The sequence below is a fragment of the Orbicella franksi genome, chromosome 9 (genome assembly GCF_964199315.1).
Source record: "Orbicella franksi chromosome 9, jaOrbFran1.1, whole genome shotgun sequence".
Lineage (NCBI taxonomy): Eukaryota > Metazoa > Cnidaria > Anthozoa > Scleractinia > Merulinidae > Orbicella > Orbicella franksi.
Genome location: NC_138153.1, coordinates 25,753,223 through 25,766,827, shown reverse-complemented (window position 1 = coordinate 25,766,827; position 13,605 = coordinate 25,753,223). Strand labels below are relative to the sequence as shown.

General features: G+C 39.6%; 1 long non-coding RNA gene across 5 annotated transcripts in view; it reads right to left on the bottom strand.

Annotated features, from left to right (window-relative positions):
• Positions 1–13,234, bottom strand: part of LOC145498207 (uncharacterized) — a 233,993-nt gene extending 220,759 nt beyond the window's left edge. For 2 of the 5 annotated variants that reach the window (XR_014050815.1, XR_014050814.1), the window contains exons 1-6: positions 11,124–13,234; positions 10,738–10,794; positions 9,659–9,723; positions 8,732–8,870; positions 7,981–8,099; positions 4,178–4,265 (exon numbers count right to left, since the gene is read on the bottom strand). This is a non-coding gene — a long non-coding RNA (uncharacterized LOC145498207). The other 3 variants (XR_014050816.1, XR_014050817.1, XR_014050818.1) reach the window with 3 other exon arrangements.
• Positions 13,235–13,605: the final 371 nt, after the last annotated feature.

Below are 13,605 nucleotides of genomic sequence, written 5' to 3'. Positions count from 1 at the left end.
GGAGATGGGGTTGAAGTTCTCTATGCTTAAGTCCAAAAAAACACACAATAAAACATACTTTCAATCGTCTCAACGATTTGAAAAAAATTTCACCACTACGGACTTTGAAACGCAGGCGACTAAGAAAGCTTAATGTCCTGCTTCTGGTCAGCGGATTCATTAAAAAGTTAACATGAATCGAAGTCGGAAAGAAGGAGCGAGCGAAGGAGTGGAAATCAATGTCCTACGTACACTTAGAAAACGTCGTTTCTGAGTAAAAAGGGAAGCGTTGTATGAAAAGAGGGTCACCGGCCATACTGCAGGAAAAGTACCAAATCCCTTCTATTCCTTAATATGACTTTGTATGACATTGAACTTGAATTATGGGCGCAGTTAAGACGTAAAAGCTCAGAGAAGCTTTCCTGCAAATAGTTGTGAAGATCTAAAACACAATGTGACACTCCGGTCTACAAACTGCTCTTGATGGGCTTTTATGAAAATTCACATATTAAATAGCAATTTCAACCAGCAGTGGCCGAATTCGGATCCCGATCGCTATGGCAACCAAACAAAACGCGAGTGAAGTATAATTAACGTCGTTCCACATACACGTATCTCTTAGTTCCTTGCCCCCGAGTGGAGGATAGGGCCGGAGATCAATGCTCGCCATCTGTCCCTATTCTTGGCCACAGCTGCTGCTGCGGCCCACGATGTAAGTCCCAGCTCAGCGCGTTCCTTCTCCACAGCTCTCCGCCATGTTTCCCTTGGCCGTCCTCTACTTCTTTTTCCACTTGGTGCCCAGGATAATGCCACGTGTGGGTTTCGGTTTGGTGCCATACGCAGAGCATGACCTATCCACTTCCATCGCCTGCGTCGTACTTGTGTACTGATCTTTTCGATTCCCGCTCTTCTCCGAATTTCATCATTGGGCACACGCATGGGCCAATGGACTTTCAAGATTCTCCTTAGGCATTTGTGAAGAAAGGTGTCAAGCCTTTTTTCATCCGCTTTTGTCATTCTCCAAGTCTCGCATCCATACAACAGGACAGCAATGATGTTTGACTTGAAGATCCTCATCTTAGATTCTCGGCGGAATTCACCTGTTCTCCACACCTTTGAAAGTCGATGAAAAACACTTCTAGCTTTACCTAACCTACTCCGAATGTCCTGTTCGGCACCACCCAAGTTGTTAACAGTGGCCCCTAGATAGACAAAGCTGTCTGTATCCTCTACATCAGTGCCGTTTATCTTTAGAGGATCTTGTCTCCTAGCATTGAGTCTGAGCATCTTCGTTTTGTTGACGTTTATCTTCAAACCCGTACCTTCACTGTTGGTCCCCAGTCAAGTCGGACCTATTTTTACTGATGCTGAAGTTTTAAATGGTGCTTACCTGTATTCTGGTGAAGCGAATGAATATAACGTTGAACATTTTTCGTCATTACGTTGAACAACTTTGGTTTTTGTGTGGGATTTCCCACACTTTGTCAACGCAAGCGATATTTATTTATTTATTTGTTTGTCCACGAGAGCAAAGCGTTTGTCACGTGGTTTCTACTTGGCGTGTAGACTAGGTTCCACTAGCAAAAGGTTGAGTGTTTTTGTGCGGCAGCCATTAGTGTGATTACTCTTAGCGGGTGTTGTTTCTTGGCGAATTCGTCTTGGTTTTGAGATTCGGAGGGAGTCTTCGGCCTTAGGTCTTAGTGTTTTTCAGACACTCGCTGCCGTATTTATTTTTGACGCGCCATTTATTATAAGGTGGGCAAACATTCGCTTTCTGTATATGCGCGAAATTCTTGGATGAATAAGGAACAATCAGTCAATCATACAACAATCATACAAAGTTACAGTTCTCGGAACTTTCTGCAATTACATATTTAAATTATGTCACATTGAAATTTCTTTGATCAGATGAAAATCCCGACAATTTCTGCGGAAAGTGAAATTCTAGTCGTATGTTCTAGTTGTGCATGTCGCGCCGCGTAGTCTGCAACTGTCGGAAGAACATTTACGCTTGATTGATTTCATTACTTTCCACTCCCGTATGTTGCTAGAATCAGCATTTTTATATCAACAACCGAAGTTTTACGGACAGATAAAAAAATGATAAAGCCCAGTGTTTTCCTGTGTATTTATGGTTAGCAAGTTGAGGTCCTCTCGACTGATAAACCATGACTTCTTGATACGTTGCGTGACGGTGTAGTTTCCGTAGACTCACAAGTTTAAAACGACTAAATATTTGCATTTCCCTTCAAACTTCACGCTAAACATTTTAACAGGTACTGGTCACGTTTAAGCACAAAACCTAATTTCTAAAAGTATAATTTACATACAGTTTTCTCAGCTGGAAGCACCAATATTAGCTGACATTTGCAATCGGAGCTGATTTGTTGCAAACAAACTCCGTGCAACCGGCAAGCGATTCTAATATTTCCGCTAACGAATAAAAGTAAACTACATTTCTGTTCCAGTTCCATGTACATTGAGGCGGGGAAGGGGGGGGGGGGGGGGGGCGTCTGCGTAAGAGCTGAGGCTAACTAAACTATTTGTCTCCACTGGAACTAATGAAATAAAGCTGCTCCCACAGTAAACATCCCAAGCCAACGCGATTCAAAAGTTGTGTTCGTGAACATTAATTGACCCAGTTATGTAGCACGTCATATGGCATCCCGACGAAACAGGCCACGTTATTGTTGATTGCACGGTCCAGAATCGCAACCGAAAACTAAATCTTCTCGTGTGCACTTGCTTTTCGATGTCATCTGTTTTCGCCCCTGCTGCGAAAAACAAGCCTAACCTACAAAATGTGTTTACTTCAATGACTCTTTCAATGACCCCGCCCCACTAATAACTTGAGGCGATATATATATGTCCGCTGACTTTTGTTTTTTGTTTTTTGTTTTTTTTTTCCTGGGTTTTAGTACACGTTGTGACACAACGGTTACACGGGATTTTGCCAAGGTAACAAAAATAGTGCACGGAGGAAAACCATTTTACCCTTTTCGGTTACATATTAATGACAAACGGAGAAACGTGATTTGCTCGTAATACCTTGGACATCAAAACACCAATGCAACTTACTACATTAAATGTCAAGGGCGCTGCACGTGATCTTTTTTATGTATCCATGGGTATTAACCACAGGAAATTTACCTCCGGAAATATTTGTCATGCTCACTAAATGCAGTATCTCGTGGTAAAAGGGTTATTTACCACGACAAAGAGTTCCGTGTAACCGAACCCTAAGGGAGCAAATTTCCTGGAAACTAAAGTCCGAACATATTTCTCCTGTAACCGTTTTTTCGTCTGCAGCTTGGGATCTTATAACCAGGACTCTAAGGTATCTTTACTTGACGTTCATCACTACAAAACGACAACATGTATAAATATTCACTGTAAAGCTACAATTTCTCTGATTTATCCACAGTGCAATAACTCTTATTTGATTGAAATCCTACACAAGTTCGCATTGCGGACCTATTTTTTACCTCTGTGGAAGGTAACAACATTATTTGAACAAAGCGTTTTCTTCTCAGTTGGCGGATCAGCACTAACGCTTGCTCAAGATCAACTGAATCAGTTGAATCATGCAGATAGTTCAATACAGCTCAATAACTATTTTGAACTGTTTTGATTTTAGCTTTCACTTGGGCTAACTTGCACCTGGCTTAACTTTTCCAAACAGAGATGTCTCCTCTTCTTAGAAAACTTTCCTGTCAAAATTTCCCAGCCAGTAGACACATGACAACTAAGCACACTTGGGGGGAGGGGGTGGGGAGGGTTAGGGCTATTTTTACACCTTAAGTGGTAGGAAGGGTGTTGTGAGTACAACCCGCAGATTATAACCAACTTCTAGCATAGGGTTAGTTAATGAGGGTGAGGCGCCTCTGGTTTTCTCAGCCAGCAAAACCTTGGCTGGCTAACACATCTTTCAAGGAGCAAGTCCCTTGCTACTGCTAATGCCACATCGTATCTTAACATCTGAATCAAAATCTGCATTGATAATTACTCAATCTTTCTCAACAGTTGGAAACATTGTTTATTTTTGTCCCATTAACTGATTCTGCCTTAGCGATTTTGTCACAGATTTTAATTTTAATAAACTTAAGTTAGTTAATAAATATGTTGATATCAACGAAGTAACATAAAGCATACCTCAAATAATCAAATCTACATTAAACTTGTTAACAGCATAACTTACTGAGTTCGCCCCTCGTGTTAACATGAAAATGTTAGAAGAACTTATGAAAGCCATCTTCTCAACCTTTGAAGCTGCTCACTGTTGACACCTAAACAAGAACAAAAAATTGAAACAAAAAATGTTTTACCCTCATCTGATCCCTCAAATTTCATACCAGTTGCCATTTTAAAATAAAAGACCAAAAATAACACAAATAAGATGCAAAATTGTCCATCGCAAACATTTCTGCTATTGTTTAGGCTGCACAGCAGCAGTTCAACTGACAAGAAACTAATTTTAAATAAACAGTTCTAAAGCGGAAATTAATAATCAATGCCAAGTTACCATTTTTATGACCGTCACTAACAAAATCTGCCTTTCAGTAGACAAAACAAATTTGTAATTGTCTGTTCCATGATTTACATCCTTCAAAGCTGGGTTCGTGAATTTAACATCACGGGATACACTTGTGCCAAGATTATAACATTTCAATTATATGCATGCGCTGTCATCAAATAGCTGGATTTTTTGTCATCTGACTGGATGACGGGCAGTAAAGGTTTCTAATGCGTTCTGATTGAATAGCTAGCTAATTTTTTTTTGCAAAAGACTTATTAACAGCATACCCCAATGGACACTTTTGTTTGTAATGCCTTTTTATGAGCATGGCAAAATTTCTTACACAGTTATAACCAAAGCAGATCCACATCTTATATATCTTATATCATGGGAGGGGACATATATCCAGAGAGAATATTAACTTTATTTTATTTTAACTTTATGTTCCTAGAGAGGGCTTACATCTAGGAGGAGAGGGCTTATGTCTAGGGAAAGGGCTTTCATCTAGGAGCAGGGTTATATCCAGGGATGCAAAATATATTTGAGGAATACCAAACACTTGAGTCCCTATTTGATTTAAAAATTTGCTCGGATATTTTTCCTTGAACATTATCTGTTCCTCAAAGCTTAGAGTTTCCCTCCAGCATGGGGAGATGGCTTAAATCTGAGAAGAGAGGATCCACCTGCAAGAAGTACATCAAAATGCAGAGATAAGATTTACACCTTAAAAGAGGACAACATTGGGAGAGAGGATCATACCTCAAGGAGGGTCAACATATGGAGAGAGAATTCATACAACTGTATGTGTTTCATCAAAGAGAACCGACATCTGCAGAACTGACTCATCTGATGGGAGGGCCCACATGTGGTTAGAAGGCCTACAGAATATCTTAGAAAAGGGCCAGTATCTGGAGAGAGGGCCAACATGTCCGGAGATGGCTTACATGTAGGAAAAAGGATGACATCTGGAGAAGGGGCTTACATGTATATCTAAGAAGAGAGAAAATATGTTGTGAGATGGCTTATATGTAAGAAGAGGGACAACATTTGGAGAATGGGCTTGTATCTGAGAAGAGGGCTAATATCATGAGATGGCTCATATGCAAAAATAGGGACAACATCTGGAGAAGGAGCTTATATTCAAAGAAGGCCAATATGTTGTGAGATGACATATATGCAAAGAGAGGGACAACATCTGGAGAAGGGGCTTATATTCGAAGAGGGCCAATATGTCATGAGATGGCTTATATGCAAAGAGAGGGACAACATCTGGAGAAGGGGCTTATATTCGAAGAGGGCCAATATGTCATGAGATGGCTTATATGCAAAGAGAGGGACAACATCTGGAGAAGGGGCTTATATTTGAAGAGGGCCCATATGTCATGAGATGGCTTATATGCAAAGAGAGGGACAACATCTGGAGAAGGGGCTTATATTCGAAGAGGGCCAATATGTCATGAGATGGCTTATATGCAAAGAGAGGGACAACATCTGGAGAAGAAGCTTATATTTGAAGAAGGCCAATATGTCATGAGATGGCTTATATGCACAAAGAGGGACAACATCTGGAGAAGGGGCTTATATTCAAAGAGGGCCAATATATCATGAGATGGCTTATATGCAAAGAGAGGGACAACATCTGGAGAAGGGGCTTATATTTGAAGAGGGCCAATATGTTGTGAGATAGCTAATATGTAGGAAGAGGGACGACGTTTGGACTGAGGGATAAATCTTGGAATAGGGCCAACATCTCATTCTGGAGAGAACTAATACCTGAGAAGAGACTCAGGGTCCGAAATTAACTTTTTTCGGCAGGCGCCAACTGGCGACTGAATTTTTTTTTCAGTCGCGAAATGGAAAAATGTGGTCACCAAAAAGTGTCAATAAAAGTTTTCCTTTGCAGCGAAACACAAACCAAAATTTTTGGTCACCACCTGCTTGCCGGCAAAATATTTGCAATCGTTGTAATCAGGAATCAAACCAGTGCTGAAATCATCTTTTGACCACTTTGACAGATCTACATTTCCACCTTTTGACGCCCAGAGAATATCTAAATCTTCATCTAATTTCTTTGCGGATGTTCCATCTCCACCTTGTCATAAATTACGAAAAGATTTCAGAACATCTTTGGACACCACATCGCCTGGATAAATATTCATGGCGAAAGAACGCACGTGGTCTCTCGCGCCCGCAATACGTATGTTATGGGAAACCGCTGCAAAAACATGGCAGCGAAGCTTTGCACTGATCGTCGCTGTCAGACCTTGTGGTAAATTTATGACAACAGGAAAATCGGTTTTATACTTCAAAAGCAGCGGAAAGGTAAAAAGGAAGTGATCAACTGGCGGGCGGCTTTGAATTTTATTTCAATCAATTTGGCTGAAAATCAAAGCTATTGTTTGTGTAATTATCGTGGCATGAAATCGGCAGGTTTCTTTCACAGGTCACAGGTCACAGGTCACAATCAAAACACTCAGTAAATTTCGCCATGTAACAATTACTAAGATTGCCGAGAGGTTTATCAAAGTTTCCATGCAACAAACCCTAACTAAAAATGTTTTACTCTATAATTTTAATGAAAAAATTTCTAGGGGTGGTATATGTACGAAATGGGTTGAAATGTAGCTTTCAGACATGTAGTGTTAATATATTTTATCTTAATAAGAAAATTCATTATGATAGTAAATTGAACTGTTTTATTTCTACATTTTTTTTGAAATCTTTACAACGAGTATGTACTAAACAGAAACAAGAGGGTCCCCTATACCTACTCTGAAAACAATTTCACGCATTGTAATCGGCCTTTTCAAAAAATTCGAAAACAGCTTCACGTTAACAGAATAAAATTACTTTTCACGTAAAAATGCAAAGGCTAAATCATGTGTTACATAAAAATACATACAGAACCCTCCATTTTGATGCATCGAAATGCTGTGTGCATGTGTGACACATCGTGACAGACTAGATTCTAGGTCCTCCTGGTTCACTGTCGCTGTGGTTAGTTCTCAGTCGCATGGAATGGGCAGGTTTTACATCTAGTTTGGTGTAGTTTACGAGCTTTAATGACGATAAAATCTCCAAAAAAAGTGAATTATTCCCGCAAAAGTCATTGGTTCACAAATCACGCTAAGTAAATGCATAATTCACGGATCAGTGTAAGCCTCTTTCGTTTTCATATTATATTGAAAGGCTACAAACAATTTATATTTTCAACAGAAATAAGTCTTGGCTTTCTTTGGATCAATTTTTTTTTTATTTCAGTGCTACAACTGATTTCCCCTACGTATTTTTTTTTCAAAAAAGAGCTCTTATAGTTGCACTTAGGACGCACTCGTATGCATCTGTTTTATGACGTTTTGGCATATTTTTGGTGACCTGTGACCTGTGACCTGTGACCTGTGAAAGAAACCTGCTGGCATGAAATAGTTAATCTCCCGCTGGCGACCAGTTGTGAAATTCTGGTCGCCAGTGAGCCCCATACTCACATAGGAAAGAAAAAGAAACCCATGAATTGATTTTCTCATGGTTATCATGGCTAGCGGTATTGCTTGTGGACACGTATGAACAATGGCGATGGCGACACAATGTTGACAGCAACAGGGTCCTGCAAGATGGTGGCCATACTCCAGTTAATAGGTTGACAGAGACATGCAGCCTTGGTTTACGTGTATAACGTCCTTCTTTGATATTGGACATCCCTGTTATGGTCAATTGACACCTGTCAAAAGAAGGCATCTGCTGACCAGTATCACATGACCATATCGCCAGCTCAAGTTTAGAGCTTATGAAGGTCAAGTGTTTTTGAAGTTGACTGCTGAGCAAGTGCTGGTTTTCAATTGGATCATGGGCTCATGTCAGGTTAACCTCAGTTGTTGTAAACAGCTGGGCCGGGTTGTCCAAAGACCGGTTAATGCTAGCCCAGGATTAAAAGTTTACTAAAGTATAAATTTGTCTTGTGTACAAAAGTTTTTCACTGCTTTTGGTTTGTGTATTTTCAGATTATTCAAACTCAAAACAGAAGGCCACACCACACTCAGACAGAAAACATCACAGCAAAGTTACAAAACTCACAACACTTATCCTGGGTTAGCTTAATCAGGCTTTGAACAACCCGGCGCAGGAGCTCCCTTTTTAGGCTTGTCTAAATCTATATATGAATAAATAACAGAAGGGGGCATATGTATTGGGGGAGAACTGATATGTGGAGACTGGGTTGATACAAGTGATAGGTCTTACCTCTGGGACGAGAAGTTATAATAATTTCAAGGTGAGATCCAACTGCAGGACCAGAATTTGAGCTGACTTCCATGTCATTTGCATGGTTTGTTTTTAACTACACATGTACTGTGCTGGTTAACTTAAGATCTGATTTCATCTGCAACAAAAGTTTTGCCGGCAATCAATAGTGTCTGTTCCAGCAAATAAGAATCCCTCTGATCCTACATGACAAACAAACCCTGCTTCTTGTCAAGAACTCATGCTGAGATTCACTGTTGCAAGGTTTATATTGGGGGGAGAGAATGTGGGATGCCATGAAGGAGGGGGGGGGGGGGACAGGAAGAGGCGAGAGGTTAGGAGATAGTTTACTATAACCAATTTTTATGTGGCTTGTGTTTGTAGCCAATATAACAAACACTCTGATTGGCTAGTGAAGGCATGGTGACCCCATGGTAAGTGCGCTCAACTTGGTCCAGGTTCGAGCCCCGGCCGGGGACATTGTATTGTGTTCTTGGGAGGGACACTTTGCCCTCAAAGTGGCGCCTCTCTCCACCCAGGTGTAAAAATGGGTAGCAGTGAATTTAACGCTGGGGGTAACTGTGTGAGGGACTAGCATCCCATCGAGGGGAGTGTACAAATATTCCTTTTTGCTTCATGCTACAGTAACCAGGACAAGCTCTGGCCTGATTGACCTCTTGGCTTGTCTGCATCCTTCACCTTTTACCTGATTGGCTCATTCTAGTAATGCCCACAGGCTGATTACAGGCTTGCAAAAAAGCAAAAGGCCATAGATATAATAAACAACTTATTAACCTCAAAGGTGATGTCTTTACGGGTAAATCTCAAACCTTGGCCTCGTCATGTTGACCTCACTATTCCAGCAAGGTTTTTGGCACCAAAGAACATTAAAGAGGCTACAATTAAATACAATCATTTTAAAATTACCTACTTCAAGAGGGTATACATTGTCTTCCTCCACTTCTATCAAACTTACTGCAAACAGTAATGATCTGAAATCAAGAATGCCATACTGAATTTTATTTTTATCATTCTAAAGCTGTAGAATAACAGTATCATTGTACCATAGTAACAGTACAATAATTATTGTCTACTACTGTTTCTTTTAACTTAAACTAGTTCATTTTTAATGGAATAGATTAGATTTCATATTCATTCCTCAAAACAGCATATGGCAATGTCTTGAATATTACTTTTAGTATGGTGGCTTTTAACTTGTAAAAAGGACACTTATCAAAATAGGGCTGCTTATTAAAAACAACACAAAGGAGAACACTTATTAGACAGAGGGTGCTTACTGGAAGGAGGGCATTAAATCAAATCATTACAGTTATGCAACATAAAAAGAAGTCCATAAAGCATTCAACAAAACTTCACTACCCCATAACAAGGGATATAATCAGGCAGTGTAAAATGCAGACCGTGGACTGCAGACTGCAGAGTGGGGATAAAATGCAGACTGCAGGCAAGGGGCAAAATGCAGAATGCAGACCATAGACTATTTACCTGAATTATGTTACCAGTTCTATCATTACAAGTGATTATATGAAAGATCGTCTATTTGAACTGTGGAGAAAGATATGAAGATTTGATTGATCATCACAGTCTGTAGACTTCATTTCAACCCTGGCCTGCAGTCTTCAGTTTACCCTCAGTCTGCATTTTAGCCCCAGTCCGCAGTCTGCTGCCTGCAGTCTGCGTTTTAGACTGACCATACAGTGTATGTGAATATAAACCTTGAGATCTGAGTATGAGTACCTAGTACTTATGATTATCAGGTTTCCTTCCAATCTCATATCAGTACAGTCTCCCCTATTCAAATGGTCAGCAACAGGAAAAGTAACTGCACTGAAGTCAAAAGTCATACTACAGTCAAACGTTTATTAAGCAGCCACCTATCACAGTAAGCCGCCAGTTATCAAAGTCCTGAAATTATCGACAGTAAAATACTGTAAATCAAACCCCTATTAACTGGCTACCTATATTACGCGGCCATGGCTACGTACCTTTTGGTTGTCCCAATGAGGGTTTTTCTATTGTCTTTGCCCCTATTTAACAGCCACCTAAAATTTAATACACATATTAAATTAACTTTGTTTTGGAAAAGGTGATGGCAGATAAGAGTCCAAAATAGAAAGTAACGCATGTTAAAACATCCAAACACATGTTTATTATGATTGTCTTGAAGTGACTCCATGATCTCTAAGAAACTAACCCGATGTTGAAAATATTCAAGGTAAACAACTCCTATTTAGTGGCCACCTCCCATTTCCCCGAGTGTGACCACTTAATAGAGGTTCAACTTTATATCTCATACTCATAATGCCTTCTTAAGGTATCTAATGTTTGCTTGTACAGTACATCATGTAATAACACTGATACACTTACTCACCTAATTTATCCATGCTACCATTGCATTGTGGGTGTCCAAGATAGTACTATTCTGAAAATTACACTCTGGCAAGATCTTTTCTGCAATCAAATTGAAATTGAGTAATAACAAAACTGAAAGTGAACCTATGAACCTAGTAAAATTAACGAAATTCTGTTAGACCTACAACTTGTTCTAAAGACATACTCCTGTGAAGTCTTTACCATAATGACTGTTCAAGAATTATTTTCTTTCACGCTTGGCCTAAGTATCAGCTTTGTTGTAAGACAGTACCGTCTTTCCTGCACAGAAACTCAGGGAGGGAATTTGTTGCGTTCTTATACCAATCTTGTGTACAAAGCTCAAGATCCATTCAGCTCATGCAGACAGTCCAGGTTCCAAAACAAGTTTCTTATTTTCTACTTGTTTTTTGTGGGACCAAGTCACAGCTATACAGATCAAGAAACTCAGGAAGAGAATTTGCTGAGTGGAACCAACTCCTTTGCAAGTCAGTTCTTACAACCATCTTGTTCACAAATCTCAAGATCCATTCAGCACATGCAGACAGTCCAGGTTCCAAAACAGATTTCTTATTTTCTACCTGTTTTTCATGGGACCAAGTCGCAGCTTTACAGATCAAGTCTAGGTCAATATTTTTATGATATAATGGTGACTTTGGGAATGTTCAGGGATTATTAAATAGTCTACCTTTAAGTCGCAACACCACCCCACCTCTTACCACCTTCACAATTCTAGGAATACCTCAATCATACAAAACAACATTTGCTGTCAAACGTAACCCAGTGGCTAATCTTTTAAACAACAAATAAAACTTAATACATTCTTCACAGTTTTGCTTCATGCATCCATATACCACCAAATTGACAATTTTGAAGAAAAACATTTACTTTAATAATTTTTCAGATGGATCCCAGTGAGACCTTTGACTTGATTTGAAAAGAAATGGAAATAGATTGATTCTTTGAAACACAGTTATTAATCACCTCTTATTATATGGCTTTGGCTTGTGGCCGATATAACGCGCGCTCTGATTGGTTAATTGTCACTGAATTGTAGGGCATTATTCTCCCGTAATGCCCACGGGCTGATTACGGATTATGCAAATTAGGAAGAGCCCGGTTCTGAAAATTCAAGCGCATTGAAGCGATGAAAGCCGATTAAAATCAGTACGAGAATATCAGTAGCTAAAAGTTTAGAGATATTTCTTTAATAAAATTTATATAGATGACTTACCAGTCGGTAACCTTGGCGGGCACTAGTGAAAAACAATCAAAGTTTGCCTAGTCTTAAGTAAAGCTAAAATCGCTAAGTAAAAAACACCATCGGCAGATCTGCCATGCATCCTGAGCAGAACACCACAAAGAAACTTATAAGTTATCATCTTAGTCACAGCAATTACCGAAGTATTGAACTCCGTCAAAGTTCTCGTCAAATAGATTCCCTTGCTTTGACACTAGCAAGTGTAAATCAGCTTCCAGGATCATCAGATGTAAACAATCGGGCGGTTTCTGTCGGTAGCAGTGTTTCTGATAACTGCAGACGTTCACAAGGCTTGAAATGTTCATCCATAAATCCCAGAATGAAGAAGGCGAAGATATGTTGTCGAAAGCGAATGCGAAGATCGAGTTAAGCTTATTTTGAGCAGTGCATTCTGAAGCATTAGTATTTTCTTTCACCGAAAGACGGTTGGTTTGGACAATTTTGAAGCACTTGCTGTCTTTTCTATATGCGTTGACGTTTCGCCCCAAAAGTCGGAAAAACTTTCCCATCAACTTGTGGTACCACGATACTAAAATACGTTTTTGAGGCTGTGACAGTGACTTTTCCGTAAAGAAACGAGTGTTTTTAACGGAATACGTAATACAGTGGTGAAATTCACTGACTGTGTAGTTTTGCCCTAGGTTTGAGACGATGAATGAATCGGTAAACGCGCGCATCGCCGGATGTAAATTGGCGACTTCCGCTCGAATGATTTTTCTCTTTATTAATGAGCCATATAATAAACAACTTAATAACCTCGACCGTTCGGTCGTTACAGGAAAATCTCAAACCTCGGCCTACCGTATTGACCTCGCTATCGCTCGGTCAATACGGCAAGGCCTCAGTTTGAGATTTTCCCGTAATGACCGAACGGTCGAGGTTATTAAGTAGTTATTACTGATAGCTGTCATAAGGCAGGCACCAAGTTGTAATAATTGATAATTTTATAATAATAATAACAATGACAATAACAATAACAATAACAATAATAATAATAATGATGTTATTTCTTGTATAGCACTATTTACAACAAGATCATTCAATATCGGTTATTACAACATGAGGATCAACACTTTGTGCCTTATATTTAAGTTTATACGATGACACAAGTGTTAGTTTAATATTGAGATATAATACAAGTACAAGTTACCTGTTAGATCTTCTGCAAGCTAAAAGTTCGAGTAGCTGTGCGTTTGACACGTTTTAGCCAATATTTTTCATC